Genomic DNA, 13914 nt, shown 5'->3' with positions numbered 1-13914 from the left:
ATTTTGTCTTGCACCCTATGTCCCTAACTATCTATTTGGTCTTACCCCTAAAATGGGAGGCTTATTAAGCCGGCGTTGTTGAGCCAACCCTCACCTATGCAAATCTAAGGATAATCCTGAATAAACAGGAGTTCATAGTTAGCTCAGGATTAAGATCAAGTTACGTAGGTCATCTACGTGAAATAGTCAGTCTTATACAGTAAACAGCGTAGAGTGACTTATTTCTTGGTTCGATCTTATACAAACTCATTGCATAGGATGCCCCCACTCCTCATGTCATAACATGTACGAATTAGGATCATTTCGTTTGTAACACTTTAAAACTCTTTGTAACAACTATAGAGTAGGTCGCATCCAACAGTATTATCAGAATAAGGTACCCAACCTTAATCATATATTGTAGATCACTTTTGCTATTTACTCGAACTTGATCCATCTTTATGTCTCTACATAAAGTTCAAGTATTCATATAATAGCCACGGATCTTAGTTTATTGGATTTAGACTTTTATGTATGCAATTTATAAAATCAATAATAAGTTTATTGACTACAAAAAATGTTTATCTTTTTACTAACTACGAGTTTTTGGACATAAAATCCAACAAGATTTGTATGAATTTCATATAAAGTTAATGCAATTTTATCTAATTTTTCTTAATTATTCTAAATAAAAAGATATAATAACTTGTATTTCTACAAATTATCAAGTACCTTAACCTATAATCGACTTCATGCTCGTTGAGAACATGCTCATAATCATTAATCTAGCCAAAGATGAGCAAAAGGGAGAGGAAAGTGCAAAGGAAAGTCGTTGTGGCTACTGAAATTATTGGATAAAAACCATAAAATTCTGCCTTCTATTTATAAAAATTGGTCTGGCACCACGATGTTAGAGTATAGCGTCGCGACGCCGTGTGTATCTCAGGCCCTTTGTCGAAGCACATCGGTGCTATGGCCCCAGCGTGCTTGAAGACCTCGGAGCACCATGGTGCCAAATGCAATTAAGCCAAATGTTGCTCTTGGGAAAATGCATCAAGCATGGTTCCTGTCGGTGCCGCTATGTCATGCATTCAGGGAAAAATTGGTAATTTTCATCTTCTCTTTCTTGATTGATGCATTTAAGCTTCATTTTAGCATGATTTAGGTCCATTTCTTTATTAACACTCCGTTTTACCTCTTAGATGATCGATATCTATAAAAAGATAAAATAAACACATAAAACTTAGATACAATCCCAAATTAAGCAGAGCAAGATAACACTTTTCGAATAGACCATATTGTTGATGGGAGTGAATCATTAATAGATCCTATCGTTAATAGGAGTCGATAAAGTCTATCACTTATAGATTTTACTATATTTGAAATTCTTTAAAAAAGCTGCTATCCACTTTATTATTAATTTGAAAGTGTTACCCATTGCAATTATCCAAAATTTATTGATAATATTAAATTTTTTTTAAAAAATAAAGAATCTATATTAAAACTTTTTATACAAAGGATATTTTTATATAAATTAGCCCAAAAAGTTTAAAGCATAACTTAAATGAATGTTTTTTAATCCCTATAAAATAACCTTAAACTATGATAGTGAGCAAGAACCAAATTTGATTGACCTTATTCTCTATGCAATTCAAATGTGGCATTTTAAGTCAAACCATCATAATGAGGTTTTGAGATAACTCACCTTTATTTAGGCCTAGAAGTTTAGCTTTTGTGGTGATGGAGGGGATATATATATTGCTAAGCATATCCTTTCTCAATTAAATAAATAAATAAATAAGCAAATGCAACTTATGTTTAAAAGTAATGGTTTGGTACTATATGCTTCTTTATTTTATTGAATGCAAATGATGCTTGGAATTAAGGGGTATTTTTTTTTGGTTTTTTCAAAACAAAAGTTAGTGAAACATATAAAATAATTTTCTAAGAGCAGATCGTAAAAACCATCCCTCAAGTATGGTTCTAATTGTAATTATACCCTTAAATTTTTAATTATAAAAGTTAAGCTTCAAACTTATACAAATATTAAAATTGGACTCTCAAACTGGCATAATTATAGAAATTAGAGCAACCCTCAGACTTATACAATAATTAAAATTAGGTCTCGACTTGTAAATTCGTAGAAATTTTGACTCCTAAACTTTTAATTAGTTATTAAAATTGATTCCAAGGGACTCTCTTCATCAATGGTGAATAGAAGTTGTTTTTAATTTATTTTATTTAAATAATTATAAATTTGGTTTCTAAACTTTTATGGTGATACTTTTTTAGTCCCTAAACTTTAAAAAGACTCTGATAGCATTTTTGGACTTTTAAGAATAATATTGTTAGTTAAATGATTATACATGACATGTGCATTTATGAAGCAAACGTTTTGTCAATTGACTTTGCATAAAACTAGAACAATGTATCACAATAAAGAGGGAGGGTGGAAGGAAAAATCAACTTCTTGAAACAAGATATCTAATAACTTTTACAATTCATGTCATGACTCCATTCCACTCCATTGATGTCTCAACAGTCAACAGTATGCTATGGTTGAAAGTTTTTCTCTTTATTGACCTAAAATGCTAAGAAGAAAGTATAGCTTTTCAAATCAAACTCCACAAAAATAGCACAAACCACAATAGGCAATGGGAATATTAAAGAATGTAAAGAAAGGGGAAAGATGGCAAAAAGTGAAGAGAAAAAGAAAGAAGAAAGGCATCTTGAAGAACAACACACATTTGATGGTTTTTCTGGTTTTGTGGGGTCTTTTATCTTTGGGTGGACAGTGGAAAGCCCATTAAAAAAAAAATTGAAAAAGAAGAAGAAGAAGAAGAGGAAGAAAGGGCATAAGCCTTATCTCAAGTTTGCACCAATGAATGTGGTGTGTGTTGAGCAAAGCAATTGGGTGTTTTTGTCAAAAATATTTCTTGATATATTGATATGTCTTTAGAAAGTAATTTTGATATTGATATTAAAAATTAATTGGCATCATCCATAAACTTTTACAAAATATCATTGGTTTATTATCAATATGAATATAAATACTCTTATTTAAAAAAATAATAAGAATTGAATTGTCTATATATATATATAAGTTAATATATATATATATATATATATTATATATATATATTATATTGGAAGAAAAATTAAAATTAATAAATAAAAGTCACATCATCCTTTTGTTAGCTGCAATAACGAAATCCTGAGGATAGAGACCAATAAATAATTTTTTTCCATAAAGATCGAGGCCATTTGATAATCAATTAGATTTTTTATTTTTAGTTTTTGAAAAACGAGTCTTTTTAGCATTCAATTTTCTATTTGTTCAATTTAAAAATGATTTTAAAATTGTTTTAATTTTGAAAACGTAAAAAATATCACTTTTAAAAATCATTTTTGTATTTATATCACAAATGTGCCCTCACTCCAATGGCAAAGGTGTCTATCTTCTATAGTTCTTCGGTTCGAGCCCTTTTTATTTTTTACTACTCTTTTAAAAGGATATTCATAACACCTCAAAGCAAAAAACCAAGTAAAGGGAAAGAACTATCCTTGTTCAAAGTAGAGGATAACCACCCTGGAAAGTTTGCACACAAGTACACCTCATCGTCTTCCACAAAAGAAGACCCCCTTAACTTAACTACACCTTCCAACCCAGCAGCAACCTAAGCAAGGACATGCGCAACTGAGTTTTCGATGCGATTACAAAAAGAGAAAATAACACGCTAAAAAAAATTTGAGCCAACACAGAAAACTCATTGATAATAAACTACTCTTTGACAAACCAACAACCTCACTATTCAAAATCTTCACCACATCTATAGCATCCAACTTTACCACGAGCACACCAATAGGAATCTCTAATAGTAAGGAGTAACACCCAATTCTTAATAGCTTGAGCTTCAAGAATCTTTATCGACTGATAAGTTGAAAAATGGTTAAAACCAGAGCCCAAAGAAGATCCAATGGAATCACAAACAACTCATCCTAATCCTCCTGATTTACAAGAATCACTTTAAGCGGCATTTTTGTTAAACTTCCATGCAAAAGAAGGTGTATGGATCCATATGCCATGACTCACCTGACTCTCTCTCTGAAAAATACAAACAAATCACCTATCAGGCACCCGAACCCAGTCAATCAACCTCATCAAATCCATTAAGGAAGCTTTAGCGCCCAAGAAATTCAAATATTTCGATACTCTCAGATGGCCCAAAGGATCAAGGTTACATCCTTGATCTCATCATCCAATAACACATCAAACATTCCATCCCAAAAGACCAATGCGTGCCAAAATCCATATTTTGCCCAATAATTGACCACAACCTAGGAAAGACATCCACCCACAAACGTTTGATAAACTTGCATCTCTCGAATATATGGGCCACTGAATCCACATTACCTCTGTAAAACAGACAATAGGGGTCAGTATCTACACCATGACACAAGATATTAATTTTAGTAAGTAGGGCCTTATGGATAATCTTCTAAATACACAATTTAGTTTTTTAGGGCACATTAATCAAGCACTTCCATCTAGAAGCATAATCATTCACACTCGGTATGGATGCCCCACCACAAACATCCAGATTAAGAGCCAATTTGTAGGCACTTTTTACCAAGTACCTTGCTTTAGAATCCTTATTCCAAATAATCTCCTTGGAAGCAATGAGCCTTGAGGGAAGGCTAAGCGCCACCTCTGAGTCCAAAAATCCAAATTATCTCTTACTTGATCATCCTTCTAAAAGCTTCTATCATCCAACAAGCAGTGTAAGCTCTCGATTTCTTTTTCCCTTCATTTTGGGCTAAGAAGTTATGTTGGACGCATATTAGGATATTGGAAGGTAAGAAATTAGTCAAATGTTTGTCCTAAGCAAGGCATATGATGGAACTAAGAGGTGAAAAGAAGAAGGGGTAAAATTGTATAAGTATTGGAAATGTAAGAGTTGGACGCATGGTGTAATTTGACTAAGTGTTAATAGGATGGAGTAGGACTTAACCTTGTTGGAAGCATGGAAACTAACTCACCATCCTAAGGTTGGAAACATAGTTGAGGAGTTTTGGACTCAAATCTTGTAGATAAAAGAAATGCTCATCTAGAGAACTTGAGAAATATTACCTCAAATTACTTCTTAAGCATTGGACACATGCTGGTCAATGAAAGGCGACTTGGATGCATGCTAGGACAAATGGACCATCTTAGACGCATCTTAAGTACTTGGTAAAGTATATGAGGGAAAACTAGGGTTGGAATCTTGAAGGTTAAGAGTTGGTTAAATATTGGATGCATGGTAAGGAAATTTGGATGTATAGTATGAGCATTTTGGGCGCATGATTGATTAATGGTGAAATTTTGGCTAAGTGTTGGACTACACAATAAGTAGGTTTAACTCATCAAACTTAAGAAATACTTAGAAGACTATGAACGACAACTTTGAACACATGGTTGAATCCATGAAGGGGTAGTATAGATGCATAGAAGGATATTCTTAGACTATATCTTGCGTACATATGAAGTTGACAAGTATGGAATATCTACTTTGAGGAGAGTTGCACTAAGAAACCCTAGGAGGAGCACTTGGACACATACTTTGAGAAGTATGAAAGCACTTAGACACATACTTGGAGAGCATGGGAGCTTGGACGCATACTTTGGGAGTGTGGCATTAGATAGCAACTGTAGATAAGAGAAGGAAGGTCATCTTGGATGCATGACCTCAAGAAGTTGGCTTTGGAACATCTTGGACGCATGGATAACATATTGGATGCATACTTGAGAAAAATAATAAGGGTAAGTTTGCTTGAACACTTAGGAAAATTAAACGAGGGACAAACCACGTATTGAGAGGGAGAGAAAAACCAAAAGGAGAAAGCATAGTGGTTGGGCACATGGTATGGGGACCATGCGTCCAAAGTAAATGCATAGGGGTCAAGTTGGGAGTAAAAACCATGTAAGTAAAAGTTGGAAGTAGAAGGTGGTGAAAGGAAAAGAAAAATTGATTTAAGTATAAGAGGAGGTGGCAGACTCTGAAATGAAGAAACATTAGGAGATGACACTTAGAAGCAAGAGTTTGTGCATGCAATTAAGGTGGCCAACTCTGAGGTGAGAACACTTTAGAAGTGGACATTTAGACAAAATTGAAGGAGGAGCTGTCAAACAAAGAGGTGAGTTGAGAAGCCTACCACTACATTAAAATAGATAGTTGTTGGTTGTACCTCCCCTATGTCCAATTTCCTAGACAAAGACAACGACATTAAATTACTTAAGGCACCTAGATCAAAAAGAGCACATTTTAAGGTTACATTGGCTATGGTACTAAGGATGGTGAAACTCCCTGGGTTCTTCAGTTTTTTAGGCAGCTTTTTTTGTAGGATAGCTCTACACTTTTCAGTAAAGCTCACCTTCCCATATTTTCCAAACTTCTTCTTTGACAACATATCCTTCATGAACTTGACGTAGTCCGAAATCTTCTCTAACGCATCTGTAAAAGGTATGTTAATATGTAATTTCTTGAAAATCTCTAAAAATTTTAAAAACTACTCATCAAGCTTCTTTTTTCTAAAATGTTGGGGGTAAGAGATGTTATTTGGAATCATAGGACTAGGATCCGAATTACTCCCCGATACTGATGTTGCAGACATATCCTTCTTCTTCTCCTCAACATGTTTTCAACCTCACTTTCTTTTTCCTTCTCAAATCTAGCAGGATTCCCTTCAACCTACTCATCCTCTTCATTAATGATAGGTCCAACAATATTTCTTCCATCCCCAAGCGTTATTGTCTTGCAGTCCTCCTCTGAATTTCTCTCAGGACAACTAAGAAATTTTCCTTTCTAAATAGCATTCATAGTTGTGGCCATTTGGTTGATCTGGACTTCAATATTATGGATCACCTTTCCTTAGCTCGTCACCATACTTTCCAACTAAGTTGTCATGCTCTTAGACTCTTTAATAAAATCTCATAATAGCTCCTTAATAAATGACTTCTTCTCAGCATGAGCTGAGAAGTTGAGAAACCTGGGGAGGCTACAAAACATTTTTTTGGTTAGCATAGGAAAAATTTTCATGGTTACACAAACTAGGATGTAGTGAGTAGATTGCACTTGAGAAGCAAAGAATTGAGGAACGTGAAATTGCCCATGGAACTTATTTGCTTTGTGCACATAATTTGCTTGCTATGGATCTAGATCTCCTCTGACGGGTAAGTGTTAACTGCAACCATTTTTCCTATTGATGGTGAAATCCCTATAGACAATGAAGGTTTTTGAATACCCAAAGCGGAAGCAATTAATTGCAATCATGCCTCTAATTTAGTTTTATAAAACAACCAAACATATAGAGAAATGGAAACGTATGATAAACATACTCTAATAGCATGCTTTCTACTGTGATTAATACAGAGAGAAGAAGAGTTAGAGCATCACATACACTGAAAGATAATCCGTCTCAATTTCAAACCATCTGCTAGAGGTTGTAACAACACGAACGACACTTCCTCTTCATAGCATATTAGCTTCTTTCAATCTCACGAATCTGACACCCACGAACATAACGTACAGAAGGGGATACCACCACGGGGTCTTCCCCGTTATTCTCAGGGACAAGAATCGTGTAGAGTTGTACCCTTCCACTCAATTTTGGCAACAAGGAAGGAGTATGAGAGATTGAGAGATCTAGAAGAAGTTCCACTTCAACACAGAGAGAATCCATATGAAGAAGAAAAAGTAAAGAGAACTCATTTATCTCTCTTTTATTTTCACATAAGATTAGGGTTGAATGGTTTCAGGGAGTTACAACTCCCTTCCTATTTTTTAATTTCAAAATTCAAATTTAAAAATTTGAATTTTAATAAAATTAATATATATATAAACTAACTTAATATATATCAAATCTATAGTTTATATTAAATCACATATAATATAAACTATAGTTTTTATATAAATCACATTCATATAATTTAATGTTTGAATCACATTCAAATAATAGCCCCTCTCATCAAACCATATAAATTTAATATGAATCATATTCATATTAATTATAAGACATGGTTTCTATATAAACCATATTCACATAATTAATATTTGAATCATATTCAAATATCTATTTCTATCATAAAAATATATAAATTCAATATAAATCATATTCACATTAAATTTTAACATATAGTTTTTATATGAATCATATTCATATAATTAATATTTGAGTCATATTCAAATATTTATTTCTCTCATATCAACATACATTATATTTTATAATGTATCTATATACATTATTTAATTGTATCTTATACAATTAATTCCCTTTAATTAATTTGAACAATTCAAATTAAACCAAAATTAATTGGATTCTCATTAGTCCATATTGAGCTAACGAGCGAACCTTATGGACTTATAAATTGAAGCTCCAATGATACAAGATTAATTAATTAAACTGTTTAATCAAATTAATCAACTTTCATTAACTGTCGGTCACTCCACTAAAGACCGACAGCTGCACCTTGAATAATCAAATTAATCCAAAATTGATTCTCATTTAAATCCTGTGAGTTACAGAGGGGATCTCATGGACCTGTAGTTTGAAGCTAACGATACTTGAATAATTAATTAAACTCTTTAATTAAATTATTCAACATCCACTAACTGTCGAACATTCCACTAAAGACCAACAGCTGCACTCTTCGCACTATAGATATATTTCTATGTCCATGAGATATAACCAGTCAATAGTGCGATGACCCTTCACAAATTACTCGTATGTAAAGCTAGGCCAAAATTATCATTTTGCCCCTATAGTTACATCTAAGTCTTTAACTATTATTGATCCCTCTAATAAACAATAAATTATAATCTAACTATGATTAAACCCCTCTTGAGCCATGAAAGAGTTTGGTGCCACATTGTTCAAGCCCTGGAATCAGTCCTTAATGGAGCAATTTATCTACTTACTCCGACATTAGGAAATGAGTGAATTCTATCTTGTGTAGCTATATTCCCAGCTCCCTAATCAGACGAATCCCCAAAATGGTAGGCTTATTGAGTCGGCGAGCTAACCACTCTCACCCATACAAATCAAAGGACCGCCCTTATAGGCAGGAATTCACTACTCACTTAGGATTTAGGTCATATCATCTATGATCATCCTGGTGAAATATAAGTCTCCATTATGAACGGCATTATATAATGAGACTAGTCATTTCTTGGTCTGGTCTTATACAAACTCCTTTGTATAGAATACACCCGATCACATGTCTTCACATGAATGATCAGGATCATATCATTTATAGCACTTTACAACAATTGTAACTTCTTCAAAGCGGATCGTACTCATAGTGTCATTAGGATAAGGTATCCAGCCTTATTCATCTACTACAGACCATTTTGGTTATCACTTAAACATGATCTACTTGCATGTCTCTACATACATGTTTAACTTACAAATGATAACCTTGGATGTTAGTTTATTGGTTTGTGGGTTTAATGCTACTAAATGTCAAATAAAACATGTCATATTTTATTAAATAAATAAAATGTTTGTACAATATAATTACAAACTATAGGACCCTACGAGATTTAGAGCATGAACCCCAACAATCTCCCATTTGTCCTAAAGCTAGTGGGGTGTACAATATATAAGTACACAAATCATTAAACTAGGGCATAATATGCACCCAGTACAAAATCTCCCTCTTTTCCTAGACTATATGTGGCTTGTCCCGTAGATCCATACTATGTAAGTGACCCTCAAACACCTTAGTCGTGAGGACCTTTTTAAATGGATGGCAACGTTGTGCTCCGAAGTTATCTACGTGATGATTACATCCCCTCAATGCACAATCTCTCGGATGAGATGATACTTCCGCTCTATGTGCTTCCTGCTCTTGTGACTTTGAGGCTCTCAACAATTAGCCACAACACCACTATCATCACAATAAAGGGTGATGGGCTTTGACATATCTGGAACCACTTCCAGATTAATCAGGAATTTCTTGAGCCATACGGCTTCCTTAGCAGCTTCACAAGCCGCTACATACTCAGCCTCCATTGTGAAGTTAGTAATGCACCACTGTTCCTTCAGACTATTGCTCCTCCGTTAAGAGTAAACGTTGATCTTGTTGTGGATTTCCTAGAATCCTTATTAGTCTGAAAATTAGAGTCCATGTATCTTGTAAGGATCGAATCCTTTTACAATGCAAATAAATTTCCTTTGCAGCATTGGCCTTCTTGGTCTTCTTGCCCTTCTGGACAACAGTTGGCGGGTTAGTTTCCCCTTTCCACCTTTCTTCTTTTTCCATTTTTTGGTATCAGAAGAAAAAGGCACAGACTTAGTTCTAGAGAACGATCCTCTGTAGAACTTTTTTAGAATGAGGCAATATTTACCTCTACCTTTTGCTCTTTACTTTTCATCAAGGACTGAAAAGTTTGAAGCTCATCGAGCAAGGTCGTTAAGTTTGTTGGGAATGTCCTAAAACTCTTAGTTCGTAAATGTTGAAAACATATTCTATTTATCAATAAAAGTATTATTGAGTATTTCATTTAGTAAATTGTTATTGATATTACATTTATAAAAATCCAATAAACGAATCCATGACTATAATATGAATACTTTAACTTTTGTGGAGACATAAAAGTGGATCAAGTTTTAGTATATAGCCAAAATGGTCTATGAGTATCAAGATGAGATTGGGTACCTCATCTTTGTGACACTAGGGTTGGTAGAAAAACCCGCGGGGATACCAAGGATGAAGTCAAACTGGGAAAAATATTCAAGGCCCCGTCCGGGGATGGGGTGGGAATGGGGACGGTATCTCCGCCCCGATCCAGACCCCGACCCTAATTGTTATATTTATATTTTTATAAATATATAAAATAATTGATTTATATATATGTCTACTCTTTATTGTTCAACCAAAGGCCCTAAACATAAAAACTAAAAAAACCCTAAACAAAACATTGTTCAGCCCTAAATTAAAAAGCCCACTGCACCAAAAAGTTTCCCTCTCCACCTTCCCTTCTATTCTATCGAAGACCGAAGTCAGAAGTGTCCTATCGCCTACCCTCCTTACCTACCGAGTACGAGTACTGTGTCGTCTGTCGTGCGTCTGTGAGTCCGTGAGCCAAGCGTGAAGGAAAACCAATTCGACTGGAGAAGTAATTAGGCATTGGCCATTGGGTGAAGACTGAACTTAAATGAAGACCAAAAGGCGAAGCGACTAGACTGAAGCCAAACTCCGAAGGGTCTGGCTATCTGGGTGTTGCATTTGGCCATCTGGGTAAGCATGAAAAAAGACCGAGCGTCTGGCCATTTGGATGTTGCGTCTGGAAGTTTGGGTGAGTGTGAAGGTAGAGTGAGCGTCTGGCCATTTGGGTGTTGCGTCTGGCCGTCTGGGTGATGCGTTTGGTCGTCTGGGTGAGCGTGAAGGAAGCTCGAGCGTTTGGGTGAAGACTGAAGGCGATTGGCCGTGTCTAGGTGTTGCGTGAGCCATTTGAGTTTGCTTTGGAAAACCTTAAAAAATAGACGTAATTAGTAATACCTAACAAGACTGTAAATCCCGGATCCTTACACATTATGATCCGACCGCTACGACATGCATACTTAGAATCTTCGATCGCGTAAATCTCTTCTCAGTATCTCGCTCTCTCCAGTTTTCTCGCTGCAATTCTCGCTCTCTCAAATTTTCCTTCAATCTCGCTCTCTCTACTCTCGCTTTCTCCAATTTTCTCTTTAAATCTCGTTCTCTCCACTCTCGTTTTCTCCAATTTTCTCTTCAATCTCGCTCTCTCCATCTTTCTCTCTCTCTCTCCAATTTTCTTTTATTTACTTACTTATTTATTTATTTATCATTCAATTATAGTCTCGCTCTCTCCACCTTCGTTCTTTCCAATTTTCTTTTATTTTTATTTTTATTTATTTATTTATTTATTTATTTATTAATATGATTATTATTATTATTATTATTATTGTTATTATTTTTTAATTGTTTCTCTGCTTCCTAAATTAAGGTTAGGGTATTTATATTTATCATCCAATAAATTTCAATATTTAATTTCCTGTAGTGTATGCGTACAAATCTGGGTTGTTACAAAGACTGTCCGTTCAAGGTAATACATGAGTCTACTTTCAAGACTGTCCATTTGAAAAATAGAAGTATATATTTTGATTGTTTTGTTTTGTTTTTCATTTGAAGTGAAAAAGACTTTGTGTTATTCCGAGAGGCAAAATCTATCTGTTCAAGGCTTCAAGTCGTTGCCGCCTGAGATCTGTTGTCGTTCAAGTCGATGAAAATTTCCTTTGCCATTTGAAAAGTATGTTTGTGTATGTTTGAATGCTTTGAATTTTAAGCTTGAATATGTTTGAAAAATATGTTTTAATGCTTTGAATTTTGGGGTTTAATATGTTTGAAAAGTATCTTCATAATTCTAATTCTTTTAGCGTTTGAATTTTAATTCTAAGACATTGTTTGAATACTTTGAATTTTGGGGTTGAATGCTTTGAATATTTTGGGGTCCAAGTCTAAAGAGGGTTTTTAAATTAAATATTTGATAGGTTGAAAACAAGTCTTCATCACCTTCTACAAATAAAGATTCTCCAAGTCTAATTCCAAGTCCAATCCCAGATCTAACCCCAGATTCAACCCCAAATTCACCCCAAATTTAACTCCATGTTCTTCGAATGATGATAATTTGAATGTTGATAATTGTGTTATTCTTGGTGAGGATATTGAGAAAGATCTTTAAAGAGGAGATTGACATTGATTGTTTGGAACCATTTTAAGAAACAAAAAATAGATGGAGTACACAAAGCGGTTTGTAATTATTGCAAACGAAAATTAGGTTGTGAAAGTAAAAATGGAACCAAACATTTGCTTGACCATATTAAGATATGCCCATATAAAGGACAAAAGGACATACAACAATCCCTGTATAATCCTAACAAAGAGAAGAACAATACATTGAGTTTATATTACTTTGATCAGGAAGCTGCAAAAAAAGCTACTAATGGAATATCCTTCACTATTTGACTAAAAATGGAACGAAATGATCTTGTTTTGTTTCTCAGTTTCAAAGAGATGTCTTGAGCAATCGGAGAAGCACTTTGATAATGCTAGGATGATAATAAAACATGAATATCCTCTCTCAATAGTTGAGCATGAAGGTTTTAGGGATTTTGTAATATCATCCAACCATTGTTTAAGATGGTGTCAAGAAACACAATAAAGAAGGAGATTTTGAAAATTCATGATATTGAAAAGTTGAAAACCATGACATTGTTGAATGAGATCAAAGGAAAAATTGCCCTTACAACGGACATGTGGACTTCCAACCACCAAACAAAAGATTATGGCTGCCACTGCACATTTTGTTGATGATAGTTGGGTTTTGCAAAAAAAAATAATCAGGTTTATATATGTCCATTCTCCACACACTTCTGAGATGCTTTATGAAGAAATAATAGAATGTCTATTAGACTGGAATATTGATCGAAAATTTTCATCTGTAACTGTAGATAATTGTAGTACTAATGACTCCATGGTTAATATGTTTGCTGATAGTTTGTGTGGAAACTTAATATTGGATGGGAGTTTATTTCATATGCGGTGTTATGTTCATATTCTGAACTTAATTGTGAAAGATGGGTTGGCAGTGATAGTAGATGGGATCGAAAGAGTACGTAGTAATGCATCTTTTTGGGTGCATACATAAAAAAAGAAGGAGAAATTTGAGGAAACTGTGCGACAGTTGAATGTTTATGATGGTCAGATGTTGAGTCTTGATTGTTATACTAGGTGGAATTCTACATATTTTATGTTAGTCACTGTATTAGTACAAGGCTATTTTTTATCGATTAAAACAACGAGAGCCAAAGTACAAGTGTTTTCCTTTGGATCAAGATTGGGTATTAGCAAAAGAGATATGTGAGAAACTA

At 34.3% G+C, this 13914-nt stretch overlaps 1 long non-coding RNA gene across 1 annotated transcript; it reads left to right on the top strand.

Annotated features, from left to right (window-relative positions):
• Positions 1-884: 884 nt before the first annotated feature.
• On the top strand, positions 885-12368 carry LOC120092574. Its single transcript, XR_005486085.1, has 3 exons — positions 885-1084; positions 12045-12089; positions 12176-12368. It is a non-coding gene; the product is annotated as an uncharacterized LOC120092574 (long non-coding RNA).
• The last annotated feature ends 1546 nt before the right edge of the window (positions 12369-13914 follow it).

This window comes from Benincasa hispida, chromosome 12 (assembly GCF_009727055.1).
Source record: "Benincasa hispida cultivar B227 chromosome 12, ASM972705v1, whole genome shotgun sequence".
Taxonomy (NCBI): domain Eukaryota; kingdom Viridiplantae; phylum Streptophyta; class Magnoliopsida; order Cucurbitales; family Cucurbitaceae; genus Benincasa; species Benincasa hispida.
This window is presented reverse-complemented; position numbering and strand designations above follow the sequence as displayed.